Source organism: Lepisosteus platostomus, chromosome 24 (genome assembly GCF_059453375.1).
Source record: "Lepisosteus platostomus isolate fLepPlt1 chromosome 24, fLepPlt1.hap1, whole genome shotgun sequence".
Taxonomy (NCBI): Eukaryota; Metazoa; Chordata; class Actinopteri; order Semionotiformes; family Lepisosteidae; genus Lepisosteus; species Lepisosteus platostomus.
The window spans coordinates 2,704,236-2,725,251 of record NC_142634.1 but is presented as its reverse complement, the minus strand read 5'-3'; positions in this window follow the sequence as shown (position 1 = coordinate 2,725,251).

Here is a 21,016-nt window from a genome sequence, read left to right as displayed (position 1 = left end):
TTGACCCTTTCTGCACACTGGGGTTAAGGGCTGAGTGTGTGGGCACTTCTGAGCCTTGCTGTTACAAGGAGATTCAGTTGTCTGAAAAAACGCTTTTATGTCGGGCTGAAAAACACGTTTTGAAAAGTGTGATGTTACTGCCCCATAACTTACATGGGGTTGACCAAACTTGCAGAAACATGTTTATTTCTGCTGAAAAACACGTTTTGACCCTTTCTGCACACTGGGGTTAAGGGCTGAGTGTGTGGGCTCTTCTGAGCCTTGCTGTTACAAGGAGATTCAGTAGTCTGAAAAAACGCGTTTATTTCGGGCTGAAAAACACGTTTTGAAAAGTGTGATGTTACTGCCCCATAACTTACATGGGGTTGACCAAACTTGCAGAAACATGTTTATTTCTGCTGAAAAACACGTTTTGACCCTTTCTGCACACTGGGGTTAAGGGCTGAGTGTGTGGGCACTTCTGAGCCTTGCTGTTACAAGGAGATTCAGTTGTCTGAAAAAACGCGTTTATTTCGGGCTGAAAAACACGTTTTGAAAAGTGTGATGTTACTGCCCCATAACTTACATGGGGTTGACCAAACTTGCAGAAACATGTTTATTTCTGCTGAAAAACACGTTTTGACCCTTTCTGCACACTGGGGTTAAGGGCTGAGTGTGTGGGCACTTCTGAGCCTTGCTGTTACAAGTAGATTCAGCTGTCTGAAAAAACGAGTTTATTTCGGGCTGAAAAACACGTTTTGAAAAGTGTGATGTTACTGCCCCATAACTTACATGGGGTTGACCAAACTTGCAGAAACATGTTTATTTCTGCTGAAAAACACGTTTTGACCCTTTCTGCACACTGGGGTTAAGGGCTTAGTGTGTGGGCTCTTCTGAGCCTTGCTGTTACAAGGAGATTCAGTTGTCTGAAAAAACGCGTTTATTTCGGGCTGAAAAACACGTTTTGAAAAGTGTGATGTTTCTGCCCCATAACTTATATGGGGTTGACCAAACTTGCAGAAACATGTTTATTTCTGCTGAAAAACACGTTTTGACCCTTTCTGCACACTGGGGTTAAAGGCTGAGTGTGTGGGCACTTCTGAGCCTTGCTGTTACAAGTAGATTCAGCTGTTTGAAAAAACGCGTTTATTTCGGGCTGAAAAACACGTTTTGAAAAGTGTGATGTTACTGCCCCATAACTTACATGGGGTTGACCAAAATTGCAGAAACATGTTTATTTCTGCTGAAAAACACGTTTTGACCCTTTCTGCACACTGGGGTTAAGGGCTGAGTGTGTGGGCACTTCTGAGCCTTGCTGTTACAAGGAGATTCAGTTGTCTGAAAAATGCGTTTATTTCGGGCTGAAAAACACGTTTTGAAAAGTGTGATGTTACTGCCCCATAACTTACATGGGGTTGACCAAACTTGCAGAAACATGTTTATTTCTGCTGAAAAACACGTTTTGACCCTTTCTGCACACTGGGGTTAAGGGCTTAGTGTGTGGGCTCTTCTGAGCCTTGCTGTTACAAGGAGATTCAGTTGTCTGAAAAAACGCGTTTATTTCGGGCTGAAAAACACGTTTTGAAAAGTGTGATGTTACTGCCCCATAACTTATATGGGGTTGACCAAACTTGCAGAAACATGTTTATTTCTGCTGAAAAACACGTTTTGACCCTTTCTGCACACTGGGGTTAAAGGCTGAGTGTGTGGGCACTTCTGAGCCTTGCTGTTACAAGTAGATTCAGCTGTTTGAAAAAACGCGTTTATTTCGGGCTGAAAAACACGTTTTGAAAAGTGTGATGTTACTGCCCCATAACTTGCATGGGGTTGACCAAACTTGCAGAAACATGTTTATTTCTGCTGAAAAACACGTTTTGACCCTTTCTGCACACTGGGGTTAAGGGCTTAGTGTGTGGGCTCTTCTGAGCCTTGCTGTTACAAGGAGATTCAGTTGTCTGAAAAAACGCGTTTATTTCGGGCTGAAAAACACGTTTTGAAAAGTGTGCTGTTACTGCCCCATAACTTACATGGGGTTGACCAAACTTGCAGAAACATGTTTATTTCTGCTGAAAAACACGTTTTGACCCTTTCTGCACACTGGGGTTAAGGGATGAGTGTGTGGGAACTTCTGAGCCTTGCTGTTACTAGTAGATTCAGCTGTCTGAAAAAACGCGTTTATTTCGGGCTGAAAAACACGTTTTGAAAAGTGTGATGTTACTGCCCCATAACTTACATGGGGTTGACCAAACTTGCAGAAACATGTTTATTTCTGCTGAAAAACACGTTTTGACCCTTTCTGCACACTGGGGTTAAGGGCTGAGTGTGTGGGCACTTCTGAGCCTTGCTGTTACAAGGAGATTCAGTTGTCTGAAAAAACGCGTTTATTTCGGGCTGAAAAACACGTTTTGAAAAGTGTGATGTTACAGCCCCATAACTTACATGGGGTTGACCAAACTTGCAGAAACATGTTTATTTCTGCTGAAAAACACGTTTTGACCCTTTCTGCACACTGGGGTTAAGGGCTGAGTGTGTGGGCACTTCTGAGCCTTGCTGTTACAAGTAGATTCAGCTGTCTGAAAAAACGAGTTTATTTCGGGCTGAAAAACACGTTTTGAAAAGTGTGATGTTACTGCCCCATAACTTACATGGGGTTGACCAAACTTGCAGAAACATGTTTATTTCTGCTGAAAAACATGTTTTGACCCTTTCTGCACACTGGGGTTAAGGGCTGAGTGTGTGGGCACTTCTGAGCCTTGCTGTTACAAGGAGATTCAGTTGTCTGAAAAAACGCGTTTATTTCGGGCTGAAAAACACGTTTTGAAAAGTGTGATGTTACTGCCCCATAACTTACATGGGGTTGACCAAACTTGCAGAAACATGTTTATTTCTGCTGAAAAACACGTTTTGACCCTTTCTGCACACTGGGGTTAAGGGCTGAGTGTGTGGGCTCTTCTGAGCCTTGCTGTTACAAGGAGATTCAGTAGTCTGAAAAAACGCGTTTATTTCGGGCTGAAAAACACGTTTTGAAAAGTGTGATGTTACTGCCCCATAACTTACATGGGGTTGACCAAACTTGCAGAAACATGTTTATTTCTGCTGAAAAACACGTTTTGACCCTTTCTGCACACTGGGGTTAAGGGCTGAGTGTGTGGGCACTTCTGAGCCTTGCTGTTACAAGGAGATTCAGTTGTTTGAAAAAATGCGTTTATTTCGGGCTGAAAAACACGTTTTGAAAAGTGTGATGTTACTGCCCCATAACTTACATGGGGTTGACCAAACTTGCAGAAACATGTTTATTTCTGCTGAAAAACACGTTTTGACCCTTTCTGCACACTGGGGTTAAGGGCTGAGTGTGTGGGCACTTCTGAGCCTTGCTGTTACAAGTAGATTCAGCTGTCTGAAAAAACGAGTTTATTTCGGGCTGAAAAAGACGTTTTGAAAAGTGTGATGTTACTGCCCCATAACTTACATGGGGTTGACCAAACTTGCAGAAACATGTTTATTTCTGCTGAAAAACACGTTTTGACCCTTTCTGCACACTGGGGTTAAGGGCTTAGTGTGTGGGCTCTTCTGAGCCTTGCTGTTACAAGGAGATTCAGTTGTCTGAAAAAACGCGTTTATTTCGGGCTGAAAAACACGTTTTGAAAAGTGTGATGTTACTGCCCCATAACTTATATGGGGTTGACCAAACTTGCAGAAACATGTTTATTTCTGCTGAAAAACACGTTTTGACCCTTTCTGCACACTGGGGTTAAAGGCTGAGTGTGTGGGCACTTCTGAGCCTTGCTGTTACAAGTAGATTCAGCTGTTTGAAAAAACGCGTTTATTTCGGGCTGAAAAACACGTTTTGAAAAGTGTGATGTTACTGCCCCATAACTTACATGGGGTTGACCAAACTTGCAGAAACATGTTTATTTCTGCTGAAAAACACGTTTTGACCCTTTCTGCACACTGGGGTTAAGGGCTTAGTGTGTGGGCTCTTCTGAGCCTTGCTGTTACAAGGAGATTCAGTTGTCTGAAAAAACGCGTTTATTTCGGGCTGAAAAACACGTTTTGAAAAGTGTGCTGTTACTGCCCCATAACTTACATGGGGTTGACCAAACTTGCAGAAACATGTTTATTTCTGCTGAAAAACACGTTTTGACCCTTTCTGCACACTGGGGTTAAGGGATGAGTGTGTGGGAACTTCTGAGCCTTGCTGTTACTAGTAGATTCAGCTGTCTGAAAAAACGCGTTTATTTCGGGCTGAAAAACACGTTTTGAAAAGTGTGATGTTACTGCCCCATAACTTACATGGGGTTGACCAAACTTGCAGAAACATGTTTATTTCGGCTGAAAAACACGTTTTGACCCTTTCTGCACACTGGGGTTAAGGGCTGAGTATGTGGGCACTTCTGAGCCTTGCTGTTACAAGGAGATTCAGTTGTCTGAAAAAACGCGTTTATTTCGGGCTGAAAAACACGTTTTGAAAAGTGTGATGTTACTGCCCCATAACTTACATGGGGTTGACCAAACTTGCAGAAACATGTTTATTTCTGCTGAAAAACACGTTTTGACCCTTTCTGCACACTGGGGTTAAGGGCTGAGTGTGTGGGCACTTCTGAGCCTTGCTGTTATAAGTAGATTCAGCTGTCTGAAAAAACGAGTTTATTTCGGGCTGAAAAACACGTTTTGAAAAGTGTGATGTTACTGCCCCATAACTTACATGGGGTTGACCAAACTTGCAGAAACATGTTTATTTCTGCTGAAAAACACGTTATGACCCTTTCTGCACACTGGGGTTAAGGGCTTAGTGTGTGGGCTCTTCTGAGCCTTGCTGTTACAAGGAGATTCAGTTGTCTGAAAAAACGCGTTTATTTCGGGCTGAAAAACACGTTTTGAAAAGTGTGATGTTACTGCCCCATAACTTATATGGGGTTGACCAAACTTGCAGAAACATGTTTATTTCTGCTGAAAAACACGTTTTGACCCTTTCTGCACACTGGGGTTAAAGGCTGAGTGTGTGGGCACTTCTGAGCCTTGCTGTTACAAGTAGATTCAGCTGTTTGAAAAAACGCGTTTATTTCGGGCTGAAAAACACGTTTTGAAAAGTGTGATGTTACTGCCCCATAACTTACATGGGGTTGACCAAACTTGCAGAAACATGTTTATTTCTGCTGAAAAACACGTTTTGACCCTTTCTGCACACTGGGGTTAAGGGCTGAGTGTGTGGGCACTTCTGAGCCTTGCTGTTACAAGGAGATTCAGTTGTCTGAAAAAACGCGTTTATTTCGGGCTGAAAAACACGTTTTGAAAAGTGTGATGTTACTGCCCCATAACTTACATGGGGTTGACCAAACTTGCAGAAACATGTTTATTTCTGCTGAAAAACACGTTTTGACCCTTTCTGCACACTGGGGTTAAGGGCTGAGTGTGTGGGCACTTCTGAGCCTTGCTGTTACAAGGAGATTCAGTTGTCTGAAAAAACGCTTTTATGTCGGGCTGAAAAACACGTTTTGAAAAGTGTGATGTTACTGCCCCATAACTTACATGGGGTTGACCAAACTTGCAGAAACATGTTTATTTCTGCTGAAAAACACGTTTTGACCCTTTCTGCACACTGGGGTTAAGGGCTGAGTGTGTGGGCTCTTCTGAGCCTTGCTGTTACAAGGAGATTCAGTTGTCTGAAAAAACGCGTTTATTTCGGGCTGAAAAACACGTTTTGAAAAGTGTGATGTTACTGCCCCATAACTTACATGGGGTTGACTAAACTTGCAGAAACATGTTTATTTCTGCTGAAAAACACGTTTTGACCCTTTCTGCACACTGGGGTTAAGGGCTGAGTGTGTGGGCACTTCTGAGCCTTGCTGTTACAAGGAGATTCAGTTGTCTGAAAAAACGCGTTTATTTCGGGCTGAAAAACACGTTTTGAAAAGTGTGATGTTACTGCCCCATAACTTACATGGGGTTGACCAAACTTGCAGAAACATGTTTATTTCTGCTGAAAAACACGTTTTGACCCTTTCTGCACACTGGGGTTAAGGGCTGAGTGTGTGGGCTCTTCTGAGCCTTGCTGTTACAAGGAGATTCAGTTGTCTGAAAAAACGCGTTTATTTCGGGCTGAAAAACACGTTTTGAAAAGTGTGATGTTACTGCCCCATAACTTACATGGGGTTGACCAAACTTGCAGAAACATGTTTATTTCTGCTGAAAAACACGTTTTGACCCTTTCTGCACACTGGGGTTAAGGGCTGAGTGTGTGGGCTCTTCTGAGCCTTGCTGTTACAAGGAGATTCAGTTGTCTGAAAAAACGCGTTTATTTCGGGCTGAAAAACACGTTTTGAAAAGTGTGATGTTACTGCCCCATAACTTACATGGGGTTGACCAAACTTGCAGAAACATGTTTATTTCTGCTGAAAAACACGTTTTGACCCTTTCTGCACACTGGGGTTAAGGGCTGAGTGTGTGGGCACTTCTGAGCCTTGCTGTTACAAGGAGATTCAGTTGTCTGAAAAAACGCTTTTATGTCGGGCTGAAAAACACGTTTTGAAAAGTGTGATGTTACTGCCCCATAACTTACATGGGGTTGACCAAACTTGCAGAAACATGTTTATTTCTGCTGAAAAACACGTTTTGACCCTTTCTGCACACTGGGGTTAAGGGCTGAGTGTGTGGGCTCTTCTGAGCCTTGCTGTTACAAGGAGATTCAGTAGTCTGAAAAAACGCGTTTATTTCGGGCTGAAAAACACGTTTTGAAAAGTGTGATGTTACTGCCCCATAACTTACATGGGGTTGACCAAACTTGCAGAAACATGTTTATTTCTGCTGAAAAACACGTTTTGACCCTTTCTGCACACTGGGGTTAAGGGCTGAGTGTGTGGGCTCTTCTGAGCCTTGCTGTTACAAGGAGATTCAGAAGTCTGAAAAAACGCGTTTATTTCGGGCTGAAAAACACGTTTTGAAAAGTGTGATGTTACTGCCCCATAACTTACATGGGGTTGACCAAACTTGCAGAAACATGTTTATTTCTGCTGAAAAACACGTTTTGACCCTTTCTGCACACTGGGGTTAAGGGCTGAGTGTGTGGGCACTTCTGAGCCTTGCTGTTACAAGGAGATTCAGTTGTCTGAAAAAACGCGTTTATTTCGGGCTGAAAAACACGTTTTGAAAAGTGTGATGTTACTGCCCCATAACTTACATGGGGTTGACCAAACTTGCAGAAACATGTTTATTTCTGCTGAAAAACACGTTTTGACCCTTTCTGCACACTGGGGTTAAGGGCTGAGTGTGTGGGCACTTCTGAGCCTTGCTGTTACAAGTAGATTCAGCTGTCTGAAAAAACGAGTTTATTTCGGGCTGAAAAACACGTTTTGAAAAGTGTGATGTTACTGCCCCATAACTTACATGGGGTTGACCAAACTTGCAGAAACATGTTTATTTCTGCTGAAAAACACGTTTTGACCCTTTCTGCACACTGGGGTTAAGGGCTTAGTGTGTGGGCTCTTCTGAGCCTTGCTGTTACAAGGAGATTCAGTTGTCTGAAAAAACGCGTTTATTTCGGGCTGAAAAACACGTTTTGAAAAGTGTGATGTTTCTGCCCCATAACTTATATGGGGTTGACCAAACTTGCAGAAACATGTTTATTTCTGCTGAAAAACACGTTTTGACCCTTTCTGCACACTGGGGTTAAAGGCTGAGTGTGTGGGCACTTCTGAGCCTTGCTGTTACAAGTAGATTCAGCTGTTTGAAAAAACGCGTTTATTTCGGGCTGAAAAACACGTTTTGAAAAGTGTGATGTTACTGCCCCATAACTTACATGGGGTTGACCAAAATTGCAGAAACATGTTTATTTCTGCTGAAAAACACGTTTTGACCCTTTCTGCACACTGGGGTTAAGGGCTGAGTGTGTGGGCACTTCTGAGCCTTGCTGTTACAAGGAGATTCAGTTGTCTGAAAAATGCGTTTATTTCGGGCTGAAAAACACGTTTTGAAAAGTGTGATGTTACTGCCCCATAACTTACATGGGGTTGACCAAACTTGCAGAAACATGTTTATTTCTGATGAAAAACACTTTTTGACCCTTTCTGCACACTGGGGTTAAGGGCTTAGTGTGTGGGCTCTTCTGAGCCTTGCTGTTACAAGGAGATTCAGTTGTCTGAAAAAACGCGTTTATTTCGGGCTGAAAAACACGTTTTGAAAAGTGTGATGTTACTGCCCCATAACTTATATGGGGTTGACCAAACTTGCAGAAACATGTTTATTTCTGCTGAAAAACACGTTTTGACCCTTTCTGCACACTGGGGTTAAAGGCTGAGTGTGTGGGCACTTCTGAGCCTTGCTGTTACAAGTAGATTCAGCTGTTTGAAAAAACGCGTTTATTTCGGGCTGAAAAACACGTTTTGAAAAGTGTGATGTTACTGCCCCATAACTTGCATGGGGTTGACCAAACTTGCAGAAACATGTTTATTTCTGCTGAAAAACACGTTTTGACCCTTTCTGCACACTGGGGTTAAGGGCTTAGTGTGTGGGCTCTTCTGAGCCTTGCTGTTACAAGGAGATTCAGTTGTCTGAAAAAACGCGTTTATTTCGGGCTGAAAAACACGTTTTGAAAAGTGTGCTGTTACTGCCCCATAACTTACATGGGGTTGACCAAACTTGCAGAAACATGTTTATTTCTGCTGAAAAACACGTTTTGACCCTTTCTGCACACTGGGGTTAAGGGATGAGTGTGTGGGAACTTCTGAGCCTTGCTGTTACTAGTAGATTCAGCTGTCTGAAAAAACGCGTTTATTTCGGGCTGAAAAACACGTTTTGAAAAGTGTGATGTTACTGCCCCATAACTTACATGGGGTTGACCAAACTTGCAGAAACATGTTTATTTCTGCTGAAAAACACGTTTTGACCCTTTCTGCACACTGGGGTTAAGGGCTGAGTGTGTGGGCACTTCTGAGCCTTGCTGTTACAAGGAGATTCAGTTGTCTGAAAAAACGCGTTTATTTCGGGCTGAAAAACACGTTTTGAAAAGTGTGATGTTACAGCCCCATAACTTACATGGGGTTGACCAAACTTGCAGAAACATGTTTATTTCTGCTGAAAAACACGTTTTGACCCTTTCTGCACACTGGGGTTAAGGGCTGAGTGTGTGGGCACTTCTGAGCCTTGCTGTTACAAGTAGATTCAGCTGTCTGAAAAAACGAGTTTATTTCGGGCTGAAAAACACGTTTTGAAAAGTGTGATGTTACTGCCCCATAACTTACATGGGGTTGACCAAACTTGCAGAAACATGTTTATTTCTGCTGAAAAACATGTTTTGACCCTTTCTGCACACTGGGGTTAAGGGCTGAGTGTGTGGGCACTTCTGAGCCTTGCTGTTACAAGGAGATTCAGTTGTCTGAAAAAACGCGTTTATTTCGGGCTGAAAAACACGTTTTGAAAAGTGTGATGTTACTGCCCCATAACTTACATGGGGTTGACCAAACTTGCAGAAACATGTTTATTTCTGCTGAAAAACACGTTTTGACCCTTTCTGCACACTGGGGTTAAGGGCTGAGTGTGTGGGCTCTTCTGAGCCTTGCTGTTACAAGGAGATTCAGTAGTCTGAAAAAACGCGTTTATTTCGGGCTGAAAAACACGTTTTGAAAAGTGTGATGTTACTGCCCCATAACTTACATGGGGTTGACCAAACTTGCAGAAACATGTTTATTTCTGCTGAAAAACACGTTTTGACCCTTTCTGCACACTGGGGTTAAGGGCTGAGTGTGTGGGCACTTCTGAGCCTTGCTGTTACAAGGAGATTCAGTTGTTTGAAAAAATGCGTTTATTTCGGGCTGAAAAACACGTTTTGAAAAGTGTGATGTTACTGCCCCATAACTTACATGGGGTTGACCAAACTTGCAGAAACATGTTTATTTCTGCTGAAAAACACGTTTTGACCCTTTCTGCACACTGGGGTTAAGGGCTGAGTGTGTGGGCACTTCTGAGCCTTGCTGTTACAAGTAGATTCAGCTGTCTGAAAAAACGAGTTTATTTCGGGCTGAAAAAGACGTTTTGAAAAGTGTGATGTTACTGCCCCATAACTTACATGGGGTTGACCAAACTTGCAGAAACATGTTTATTTCTGCTGAAAAACACGTTTTGACCCTTTCTGCACACTGGGGTTAAGGGCTTAGTGTGTGGGCTCTTCTGAGCCTTGCTGTTACAAGGAGATTCAGTTGTCTGAAAAAACGCGTTTATTTCGGGCTGAAAAACACGTTTTGAAAAGTGTGATGTTACTGCCCCATAACTTATATGGGGTTGACCAAACTTGCAGAAACATGTTTATTTCTGCTGAAAAACACGTTTTGACCCTTTCTGCACACTGGGGTTAAAGGCTGAGTGTGTGGGCACTTCTGAGCCTTGCTGTTACAAGTAGATTCAGCTGTTTGAAAAAACGCGTTTATTTCGGGCTGAAAAACACGTTTTGAAAAGTGTGATGTTACTGCCCCATAACTTACATGGGGTTGACCAAACTTGCAGAAACATGTTTATTTCTGCTGAAAAACACGTTTTGACCCTTTCTGCACACTGGGGTTAAGGGCTTAGTGTGTGGGCTCTTCTGAGCCTTGCTGTTACAAGGAGATTCAGTTGTCTGAAAAAACGCGTTTATTTCGGGCTGAAAAACACGTTTTGAAAAGTGTGCTGTTACTGCCCCATAACTTACATGGGGTTGACCAAACTTGCAGAAACATGTTTATTTCTGCTGAAAAACACGTTTTGACCCTTTCTGCACACTGGGGTTAAGGGATGAGTGTGTGGGAACTTCTGAGCCTTGCTGTTACTAGTAGATTCAGCTGTCTGAAAAAACGCGTTTATTTCGGGCTGAAAAACACGTTTTGAAAAGTGTGATGTTACTGCCCCATAACTTACATGGGGTTGACCAAACTTGCAGAAACATGTTTATTTCGGCTGAAAAACACGTTTTGACCCTTTCTGCACACTGGGGTTAAGGGCTGAGTATGTGGGCACTTCTGAGCCTTGCTGTTACAAGGAGATTCAGTTGTCTGAAAAAACGCGTTTATTTCGGGCTGAAAAACACGTTTTGAAAAGTGTGATGTTACTGCCCCATAACTTACATGGGGTTGACCAAACTTGCAGAAACATGTTTATTTCTGCTGAAAAACACGTTTTGACCCTTTCTGCACACTGGGGTTAAGGGCTGAGTGTGTGGGCACTTCTGAGCCTTGCTGTTATAAGTAGATTCAGCTGTCTGAAAAAACGAGTTTATTTCGGGCTGAAAAACACGTCTTGAAAAGTGTGATGTTACTGCCCCATAACTTACATGGGGTTGACCAAACTTGCAGAAACATGTTTATTTCTGCTGAAAAACACGTTTTGACCCTTTCTGCACACTGGGGTTAAGGGCTTAGTGTGTGGGCTCTTCTGAGCCTTGCTGTTACAAGGAGATTCAGTTGTCTGAAAAAACGCGTTTATTTCGGGCTGAAAAACACGTTTTGAAAAGTGTGATGTTACTGCCCCATAACTTATATGGGGTTGACCAAACTTGCAGAAACATGTTTATTTCTGCTGAAAAACACGTTTTGACCCTTTCTGCACACTGGGGTTAAAGGCTGAGTGTGTGGGCACTTCTGAGCCTTGCTGTTACAAGTAGATTCAGCTGTTTGAAAAAACGCGTTTATTTCGGGCTGAAAAACACGTTTTGAAAAGTGTGATGTTACTGCCCCATAACTTACATGGGGTTGACCAAACTTGCAGAAACATGTTTATTTCTGCTGAAAAACACGTTTTGACCCTTTCTGCACACTGGGGTTAAGGGCTGAGTGTGTGGGCACTTCTGAGCCTTGCTGTTACAAGGAGATTCAGTTGTCTGAAAAAACGCGTTTATTTCGGGCTGAAAAACACGTTTTGAAAAGTGTGATGTTACTGCCCCATAACTTACATGGGGTTGACCAAACTTGCAGAAACATGTTTATTTCTGCTGAAAAACACGTTTTGACCCTTTCTGCACACTGGGGTTAAGGGCTGAGTGTGTGGGCACTTCTGAGCCTTGCTGTTACAAGGAGATTCAGTTGTCTGAAAAAACGCTTTTATGTCGGGCTGAAAAACACGTTTTGAAAAGTGTGATGTTACTGCCCCATAACTTACATGGGGTTGACCAAACTTGCAGAAACATGTTTATTTCTGCTGAAAAACACGTTTTGACCCTTTCTGCACACTGGGGTTAAGGGCTGAGTGTGTGGGCTCTTCTGAGCCTTGCTGTTACAAGGAGATTCAGTTGTCTGAAAAAACGCGTTTATTTCGGGCTGAAAAACACGTTTTGAAAAGTGTGATGTTACTGCCCCATAACTTACATGGGGTTGACTAAACTTGCAGAAACATGTTTATTTCTGCTGAAAAACACGTTTTGACCCTTTCTGCACACTGGGGTTAAGGGCTGAGTGTGTGGGCACTTCTGAGCCTTGCTGTTACAAGGAGATTCAGTTGTCTGAAAAAACGCGTTTATTTCGGGCTGAAAAACACGTTTTGAAAAGTGTGATGTTACTGCCCCATAACTTACATGGGGTTGACCAAACTTGCAGAAACATGTTTATTTCTGCTGAAAAACACGTTTTGACCCTTTCTGCACACTGGGGTTAAGGGCTGAGTGTGTGGGCTCTTCTGAGCCTTGCTGTTACAAGGAGATTCAGTTGTCTGAAAAAACGCGTTTATTTCGGGCTGAAAAACACGTTTTGAAAAGTGTGATGTTACTGCCCCATAACTTACATGGGGTTGACCAAACTTGCAGAAACATGTTTATTTCTGCTGAAAAACACGTTTTGACCCTTTCTGCACACTGGGGTTAAGGGCTGAGTGTGTGGGCTCTTCTGAGCCTTGCTGTTACAAGGAGATTCAGTTGTCTGAAAAAACGCGTTTATTTCGGGCTGAAAAACACGTTTTGAAAAGTGTGATGTTACTGCCCCATAACTTACATGGGGTTGACCAAACTTGCAGAAACATGTTTATTTCTGCTGAAAAACACGTTTTGACCCTTTCTGCACACTGGGGTTAAGGGCTGAGTGTGTGGGCACTTCTGAGCCTTGCTGTTACAAGGAGATTCAGTTGTCTGAAAAAACGCTTTTATGTCGGGCTGAAAAACACGTTTTGAAAAGTGTGATGTTACTGCCCCATAACTTACATGGGGTTGACCAAACTTGCAGAAACATGTTTATTTCTGCTGAAAAACACGTTTTGACCCTTTCTGCACACTGGGGTTAAGGGCTGAGTGTGTGGGCTCTTCTGAGCCTTGCTGTTACAAGGAGATTCAGTAGTCTGAAAAAACGCGTTTATTTCGGGCTGAAAAACACGTTTTGAAAAGTGTGATGTTACTGCCCCATAACTTACATGGGGTTGACCAAACTTGCAGAAACATGTTTATTTCTGCTGAAAAACACGTTTTGACCCTTTCTGCACACTGGGGTTAAGGGCTGAGTGTGTGGGCACTTCTGAGCCTTGCTGTTACAAGGAGATTCAGTTGTCTGAAAAAACGCGTTTATTTCGGGCTGAAAAACACGTTTTGAAAAGTGTGATGTTACTGCCCCATAACTTATATGGGGTTGACCAAACTTGCAGAAACATGTTTATTTCTGCTGAAAAACACGTTTTGACCCTTTCTGCACACTGGGGTTAAAGGCTGAGTGTGTGGGCACTTCTGAGCCTTGCTGTTACAAGTAGATTCAGCTGTTTGAAAAAACGCGTTTATTTCGGGCTGAAAAACACGTTTTGAAAAGTGTGATGTTACTGCCCCATAACTTACATGGGGTTGACCAAACTTGCAGAAACATGTTTATTTCTGCTGAAAAACACGTTTTGACCCTTTCTGCACACTGGGGTTAAGGGCTGAGTGTGTGGGCACTTCTGAGCCTTGCTGTTACAAGTAGATTCAGCTGTATGAAAAAACGCGTTTATTTCGGGCTGAAAAACACGTTTTGAAAAGTGTGATGTTACTGCCCCATAACTTACATGGGGTTGACCAAACTTGCAGAAACATGTTTATTTCTGCTGAAAAACACGTTTTGACCCTTTCTGCACACTGGGGTTAAGGGCTGAGTGTGTGGGCTCTTCTGAGCCTTGCTGTTACAAGGAGATTCAGTTGTCTGAAAAAACGCGTTAATTTCGGGCTGAAAAACACGTTTTGAAAAGTGTGCTGTTACTGCCCCATAACTTACATGGGGTTGACCAAACTTGCAGAAACATGTTTATTTCTGCTGAAAAACACGTTTTGACCCTTTCTGCACACTGGGGTTAAGGGCTGAGTGTGTGGGCACTTCTGAGCCTTGCTGTTACAAGTAGATTCAGCTGTCTGAAAAAACGAGTTTATTTCGGGCTGAAAAACACGTTTTGAAAAGTGTGATGTTACTGCCCCATAACTTACATGGGGTTGACCAAACTTGCAGAAACATGTTTATTTCTGCTGAAAAACACGTTTTGACCCTTTCTGCACACTGGGGTTAAGGGCTTAGTGTGTGGGCTCTTCTGAGCCTTGCTGTTACAAGGAGATTCAGTTGTCTGAAAAAACGCGTTTATTTCGGGCTGAAAAACACGTTTTGAAAAGTGTGATGTTTCTGCCCCATAACTTATATGGGGTTGACCAAACTTGCAGAAACATGTTTATTTCTGCTGAAAAACACGTTTTGACCCTTTCTGCACACTGGGGTTAAAGGCTGAGTGTGTGGGCACTTCTGAGCCTTGCTGTTACAAGTAGATTCAGCTGTTTGAAAAAACGCGTTTATTTCGGGCTGAAAAACACGTTTTGAAAAGTGTGATGTTACTGCCCCATAACTTACATGGGGTTGACCAAAATTGCAGAAACATGTTTATTTCTGCTGAAAAACACGTTTTGACCCTTTCTGCACACTGGGGTTAAGGGCTGAGTGTGTGGGCACTTCTGAGCCTTGCTGTTACAAGGAGATTCAGTTGTCTGAAAAATGCGTTTATTTCGGGCTGAAAAACACGTTTTGAAAAGTGTGATGTTACTGCCCCATAACTTACATGGGGTTGACCAAACTTGCAGAAACATGTTTATTTCTGCTGAAAAACACGTTTTGACCCTTTCTGCACACGGGGGTTAAGGGCTGAGTGTGTGGGCACTTCTGAGCCTTGCTGTTACAAGTAGATTCAGCTGTCTGAAAAAACGAGTTTATTTCGGGCTGAAAAACACGTTTTGAAAAGTGTGATGTTACTGCCCCATAACTTACATGGGGTTGACCAAACTTGCAGAAACATGTTTATTTCTGCTTCAAAACACGTTTTGACCCTTTCTGCACACTGGGGTTAAGGGCTGAGTGTGTGGGCACTTCTGAGCCTTGCTGTTACAAGGAGATTCAGTTGTCTGAAAAAACGCGTTTATTTCGGGCTGAAAAACACGTTTTGAAAAGTGTGATGTTACTGCCCCATAACTTACATGGGGTTGACCAAACTTGCAGAAACATGTTTATTTCTGCTGAAAAACACGTTTTGACCCTTTCTGCACACTGGGGTTAAGGGCTTAGTGTGTGGGCTCTTCTGAGCCTTGCTGTTACAAGGAGATTCAGTTGTCTGAAAAAACGCGTTTATTTCGGGCTGAAAAACACGTTTTGAAAAGTGTGATGTTACTGCCCCATAACTTATATGGGGTTGACCAAACTTGCAGAAACATGTTTATTTCTGCTGAAAAACACGTTTTGACCCTTTCTGCACACTGGGGTTAAGGGCTGAGTGTGTGGGCACTTCTGAGCCTTGCTGTTACAAGTAGATTCAGCTGTCTGAAAAAACGAGTTTATTTCGGGCTGAAAAACACGTTTTGAAAAGTGTGATGTTACTGCCCCATAACTTACATGGGGTTGACCAAACTTGCAGAAACATGTTTATTTCTGCTGAAAAACATGTTTTGACCCTTTCTGCACACTGGGGTTAAGGGCTGAGTGTGTGGGCACTTCTGAGCCTTGCTGTTACAAGGAGATTCAGTTGTCTGAAAAAACGCGTTTATTTCGGGCTGAAAAACACGTTTTGAAAAGTGTGATGTTACTGCCCCATAACTTATATGGGGTTGACCAAACTTGCAGAAACATGTTTATTTCTGCTGAAAAACACGTTTTGACCCTTTCTGCACACTGGGGTTAAAGGCTGAGTGTGTGGGCACTTCTGAGCCTTGCTGTTACAAGTAGATTCAGCTGTTTGAAAAAACGCGTTTATTTCGGGCTGAAAAACACGTTTTGAAAAGTGTGATGTTACTGCCCCATAACTTACATGGGGTTGACCAAACTTGCAGAAACATGTTTATTTCTGCTGAAAAACACGTTTTGACCCTTTCTGCACACTGGGGTTAAGGGCTGAGTGTGTGGGCACTTCTGAGCCTTGCTGTTACAAGTAGATTCAGCTGTCTGAAAAAACGCGTTTATTTCGGGCTGAAAAACACGTTTTGAAAAGTGTGATGTTACTGCCCCATAACTTACATGGGGTTGACCAAACTTGCAGAAACATGTTTATTTCTGCTGAAAAACACGTTTTGACCCTTTCTGCACACTGGGGTTAAGGGCTGAGTGTGTGGGCTCTTCTGAGCCTTGCTGTTACAAGGAGATTCAGTTGTCTGAAAAAACGCGTTTATTTCGGGCTGAAAAACACGTTTTGAAAAGTGTGATGTTACTGCCCCATAACTTACATGGGGTTGACCAAACTTGCAGAAACATGTTTATTTCTGCTGAAAAACACGTTTTGACCCTTTCTGCACACTGGGGTTAAGGGCTGAGTGTGTGGGCACTTCTGAGCCTTGCTGTTACAAGTAGATTCAGCTGTCTGAAAAAACGAGTTTATTTCGGGCTGAAAAACACGTTTTGAAAAGTGTGATGTTACTGCCCCATAACTTACATGGGGTTGACCAAACTTGCAGAAACATGTTTATTTCTGCTGAAAAACACGTTTTGACCCTTTCTGCACACTGGGGTTAAGGGCTTAGTGTGTGGGCTCTTCTGAGCCTTGCTGTTACAAGGAGATTCAGTTGTCTGAAAAAACGCGTTTATTTCGGGCTGAAAAACACGTTTTGAAAAGTGTGATGTTTCTGCCCCATAACTTATATGGGGTTGACCAAACTTGCAGAAACATGTTTATTTCTGCTGAAAAACACGTTTTGACCCTTTCTGCACACTGGGGTTAAAGGCTGAGTGTGTGGGCACTTCTGAGCCTTGCTGTTACAAGTAGATTCAGCTGTTTGAAAAAACGCGTTTATTTCGGGCTGAAAAACACGTTTTGAAAAGTGTGATGTTACTGCCCCATAACTTACATGGGGTTGACCAAAATTGCAGAAACATGTTTATTTCTGCTGAAAAACACGTTTTGACCCTTTCTGCACACTGGGGTTAAGGGCTGAGTGTGTGGGCACTTCTGAGCCTTGCTGTTACAAGGAGATTCAGTTGTCTGAAAAATGCGTTTATTTCGGGCTGAAAAACACGTTTTGAAAAGTGTGATGTTACTGCCCCATAACTTACATGGGGTTGACCAAACTTGCAGAAACATGTTTATTTCTGCTGAAAAACACGTTTTGACCCTTTCTGCACACGGGGGTTAAGGGCTGAGTGTGTGGGCACTTCTGAGCCTTGCTGTTACAAGTAGATTCAGCTGTCTGAAAAAACGAGTTTATTTCGGGCTGAAAAACACGTTTTGAAAAGTGTGATGTTACTGCCCCATAACTTACATGGGGTTGACCAAACTTGCAGAAACATGTTTATTTCTGCTTCAAAACACGTTTTGACCCTTTCTGCACACTGGGGTTAAGGGCTGAGTGTGTGGGCACTTCTGAGCCTTGCTGTTACAAGGAGATTCAGTTGTCTGAAAAAACGCGTTTATTTCGGGCTGAAAAACACGTTTTGAAAAGTGTGATGTTACTGCCCCATAACTTACATGGGGTTGACCAAACTTGCAGAAACATGTTTATTTCTGCTGAAAAACACGTTTTGACCCTTTCTGCACACTGGGGTTAAGGGCTTAGTGTGTGGGCTCTTCTGAGCCTTGCTGTTACAAGGAGATTCAGTTGTCTGAAAAAACGCGTTTATTTCGGGCTGAAAAACACGTTTTGAAAAGTGTGATGTTACTGCCCCATAACTTATATGGGGTTGACCAAACTTGCAGAAACATGTTTATTTCTGCTGAAAAACACGTTTTGACCCTTTCTGCACACTGGGGTTAAAGGCTGAGTGTGTGGGCACTTCTGAGCCTTGCTGTTACAAGTAGATTCAGCTGTTTGAAAAAACGCGTTTATTTCGGGCTGAAAAACACGTTTTGAAAAGTGTGATGTTACTGCCCCATAACTTACATGGGGTTGACCAAACTTGCAGAAACATGTTTATTTCTGCTGAAAAACACGTTTTGACCCTTTCTGCACACTGGGGTTAAGGGCTTAGTGTGTGGGCTCTTCTGAGCCTTGCTGTTACAAGGAGATTCAGTTGTCTGAAAAAACGCGTTTATTTCGGGCTAAAAAACACGTTTTGAAAAGTGTGCTGTTACTGCCCCATAACTTACATGGGGTTGACCAAACTTGCAGAAACATGTTTATTTCTGCTGAAAAACACGTTTTGACCCTTTCTGCACACTGGGGTTAAGGGATGAGTGTGTGGGAACTTCTGAGCCTTGCTGTTACAAGGAGATTCAGTTGTCTGAAAAAACGCGTTTATTTCGGGCTGAAAAACACGTTTTGAAAAGTGTGATGTTACTGCCCCATAACTTACATGGGGTTGACCAAACTTGCAGAAACATGTTTATTTCTGCTGAAAAACACGTTTTGACCCTTTCTGCACACTGGGGTTAAGGGCTGAGTGTGTGGGCTCTTCTGAGCCTTGCTGTTACAAGGAGATTCAGTAGTCTGAAAAAACGCGTTTATTTCGGGCTGAAAAACACGTTTTGAAAAGTGTGATGTTACTGCCCCATAACTTACATGGGGTTGACCAAACTTGCAGAAACATGTTTATTTCTGCTGAAAAACACGTTTTGACCCTTTCTGCACACTGGGGTTAAGGGCTGAGTGTGTGGGCACTTCTGAGCCTTGCTGTTACAAGGAGATTCAGTTGTCTGAAAAAACGAGTTTATTTCGGGCTGAAAAACACGTTTTGAAAAGTGTGATGTTACTGCCCCATAACTTACATGGGGTTGACCAAACTTGCAGAAACATGTTTATTTCTGCTGAAAAACACGTTTTGACCCTTTCTGCACACTGGGGTTAAGGGCTGAGTGTGTGGGCACTTCTGAGCCTTGCTGTTACAAGTAGATTCAGCTGTCTGAAAAAACGAGTTTATTTCGGGCTGAAAAACACGTTTTGAAAAGTGTGATGTTACTGCCCCATAACTTACATGGGGTTGACCAAACTTGCAGAAACATGTTTATTTCTGCTGAAAAACACGTTTTGACCCTTTCTGCACACTGGGGTTAAGGGCTGAGTGTGTGGGCACTTCTGAGCCTTGCTGTTACAAGGAGATTCAGCTGTCTGAAAAAACGCGTTTTTTTCGCGCTGAAAAACACGTTTTGAAAAGTGTGATGTTACTGCCCCATAACTTACATGGGGTTGACCAAACTTGCAGAAACATGTTTATTTCTGCTGAAAAACACGTTTTGACCCTTTCTGCACACTGGGGTTAAGGGCTGAGTGTGTGGGCTCTTCTGAGCCTTGCTGTTACAAGGAGATTCAGTAGTCTGAAAAAACGCGTTTATTTCGGGCTGAAAAACACGTTTTGAAAAGTGTGATGTTACTGCCCCATAACTTACATGGGGTTGACCAAACTTGCAGAAACATGTTTATTTCTGCTGAAAAACACGTTTTGACCCTTTCTGCACACTGGGGTTAAGGGCTGAGTGTGTGGGCACTTCTGAGCCTTGCTGTTACAAGTAGATTCAGCTGTCTGAAAAAACGAGTTTATTTCGGGCTGAAAAACACGTTTTGAAAAGTGTGATGTTACTGCCCCATAACTTACATGGGGTTGACCAAACTTGCAGAAACATGTTTATTTCTGCTGAAAAACATGTTTTGACCCTTTCTGCACACTGGGGTTAAGGGCTGAGTGTGTGGGCACTTCTGAGCCTTGCTGTTACAAGGAGATTCAGTTGTCTGAAAAAACGCGTTTATTTCGGGCTGAAAAACACGTTTTGAAAAGTGTGATGTTACTGCCCCATAACTTACATGGGGTTGACCAAACTTGCAGAAACATGTTTATTTCTGCTGAAAAACACGTTTTGACCCTTTCTGCACACTGGGGTTAAGGGCTGAGTGTGTGGGCTCTTCTGAGCCTTGCTGTTACAAGGAGATTCAGTAGTCTGAAAAAACGCGTTTATTTCGGGCTGAAAAACACGTTTTGAAAAGTGTGATGTTACTGCCCCATAACTTACATGGGGTTGACCAAACTTGCAGAAACATGTTTATTTCTGCTGAAAAACACGTTTTGACCCTTTCTGCACACTGGGGTTAAGGGCTGAGTGTGTGGGCACTTCTGAGCCTTGCTGTTACAAGGAGATTCAGTTGTTTGAAAAAATGCGTTTATTTCGGGCTGAAAAACACGTTTTGAAAAGTGTGATGTTACTGCCCCATAACTTACATGGGGTTGACCAAACTTGCAGAAACATGTTTATTTCTGCTGAAAAACACGTTTTGACCCTTTCTGCACACTGGGGTTAAGGGCTGAGTGTGTGGGCACTTCTGAGCCTTGCTGTTACAAGTAGATTCAGCTGTCTGAAAAAACGAGTTTATTTCGGGCTGAAAAACACGTTTTGAAAAGTGTGATGTTACTGCCCCATAACTTACATGGGGTTGACCAAACTTGCAGAAACATGTTTATTTCTGCTGAAAAACACGTTTTGACCCTTTCTGCACACTGGGGTTAAGGGCTTAGTGTGTGGGCTCTTCTGAGCCTTGCTGTTACAAGGAGATTCAGTTGTCTGAAAAAACGCGTTTATTTCGGGCTGAAAAACACGTTTTGAAAAGTGTGATGTTACTGCCCCATAACTTATATGGGGTTGACCAAACTTGCAGAAACATGTTTATTTCTGCTGAAAAACACGTTTTGACCCT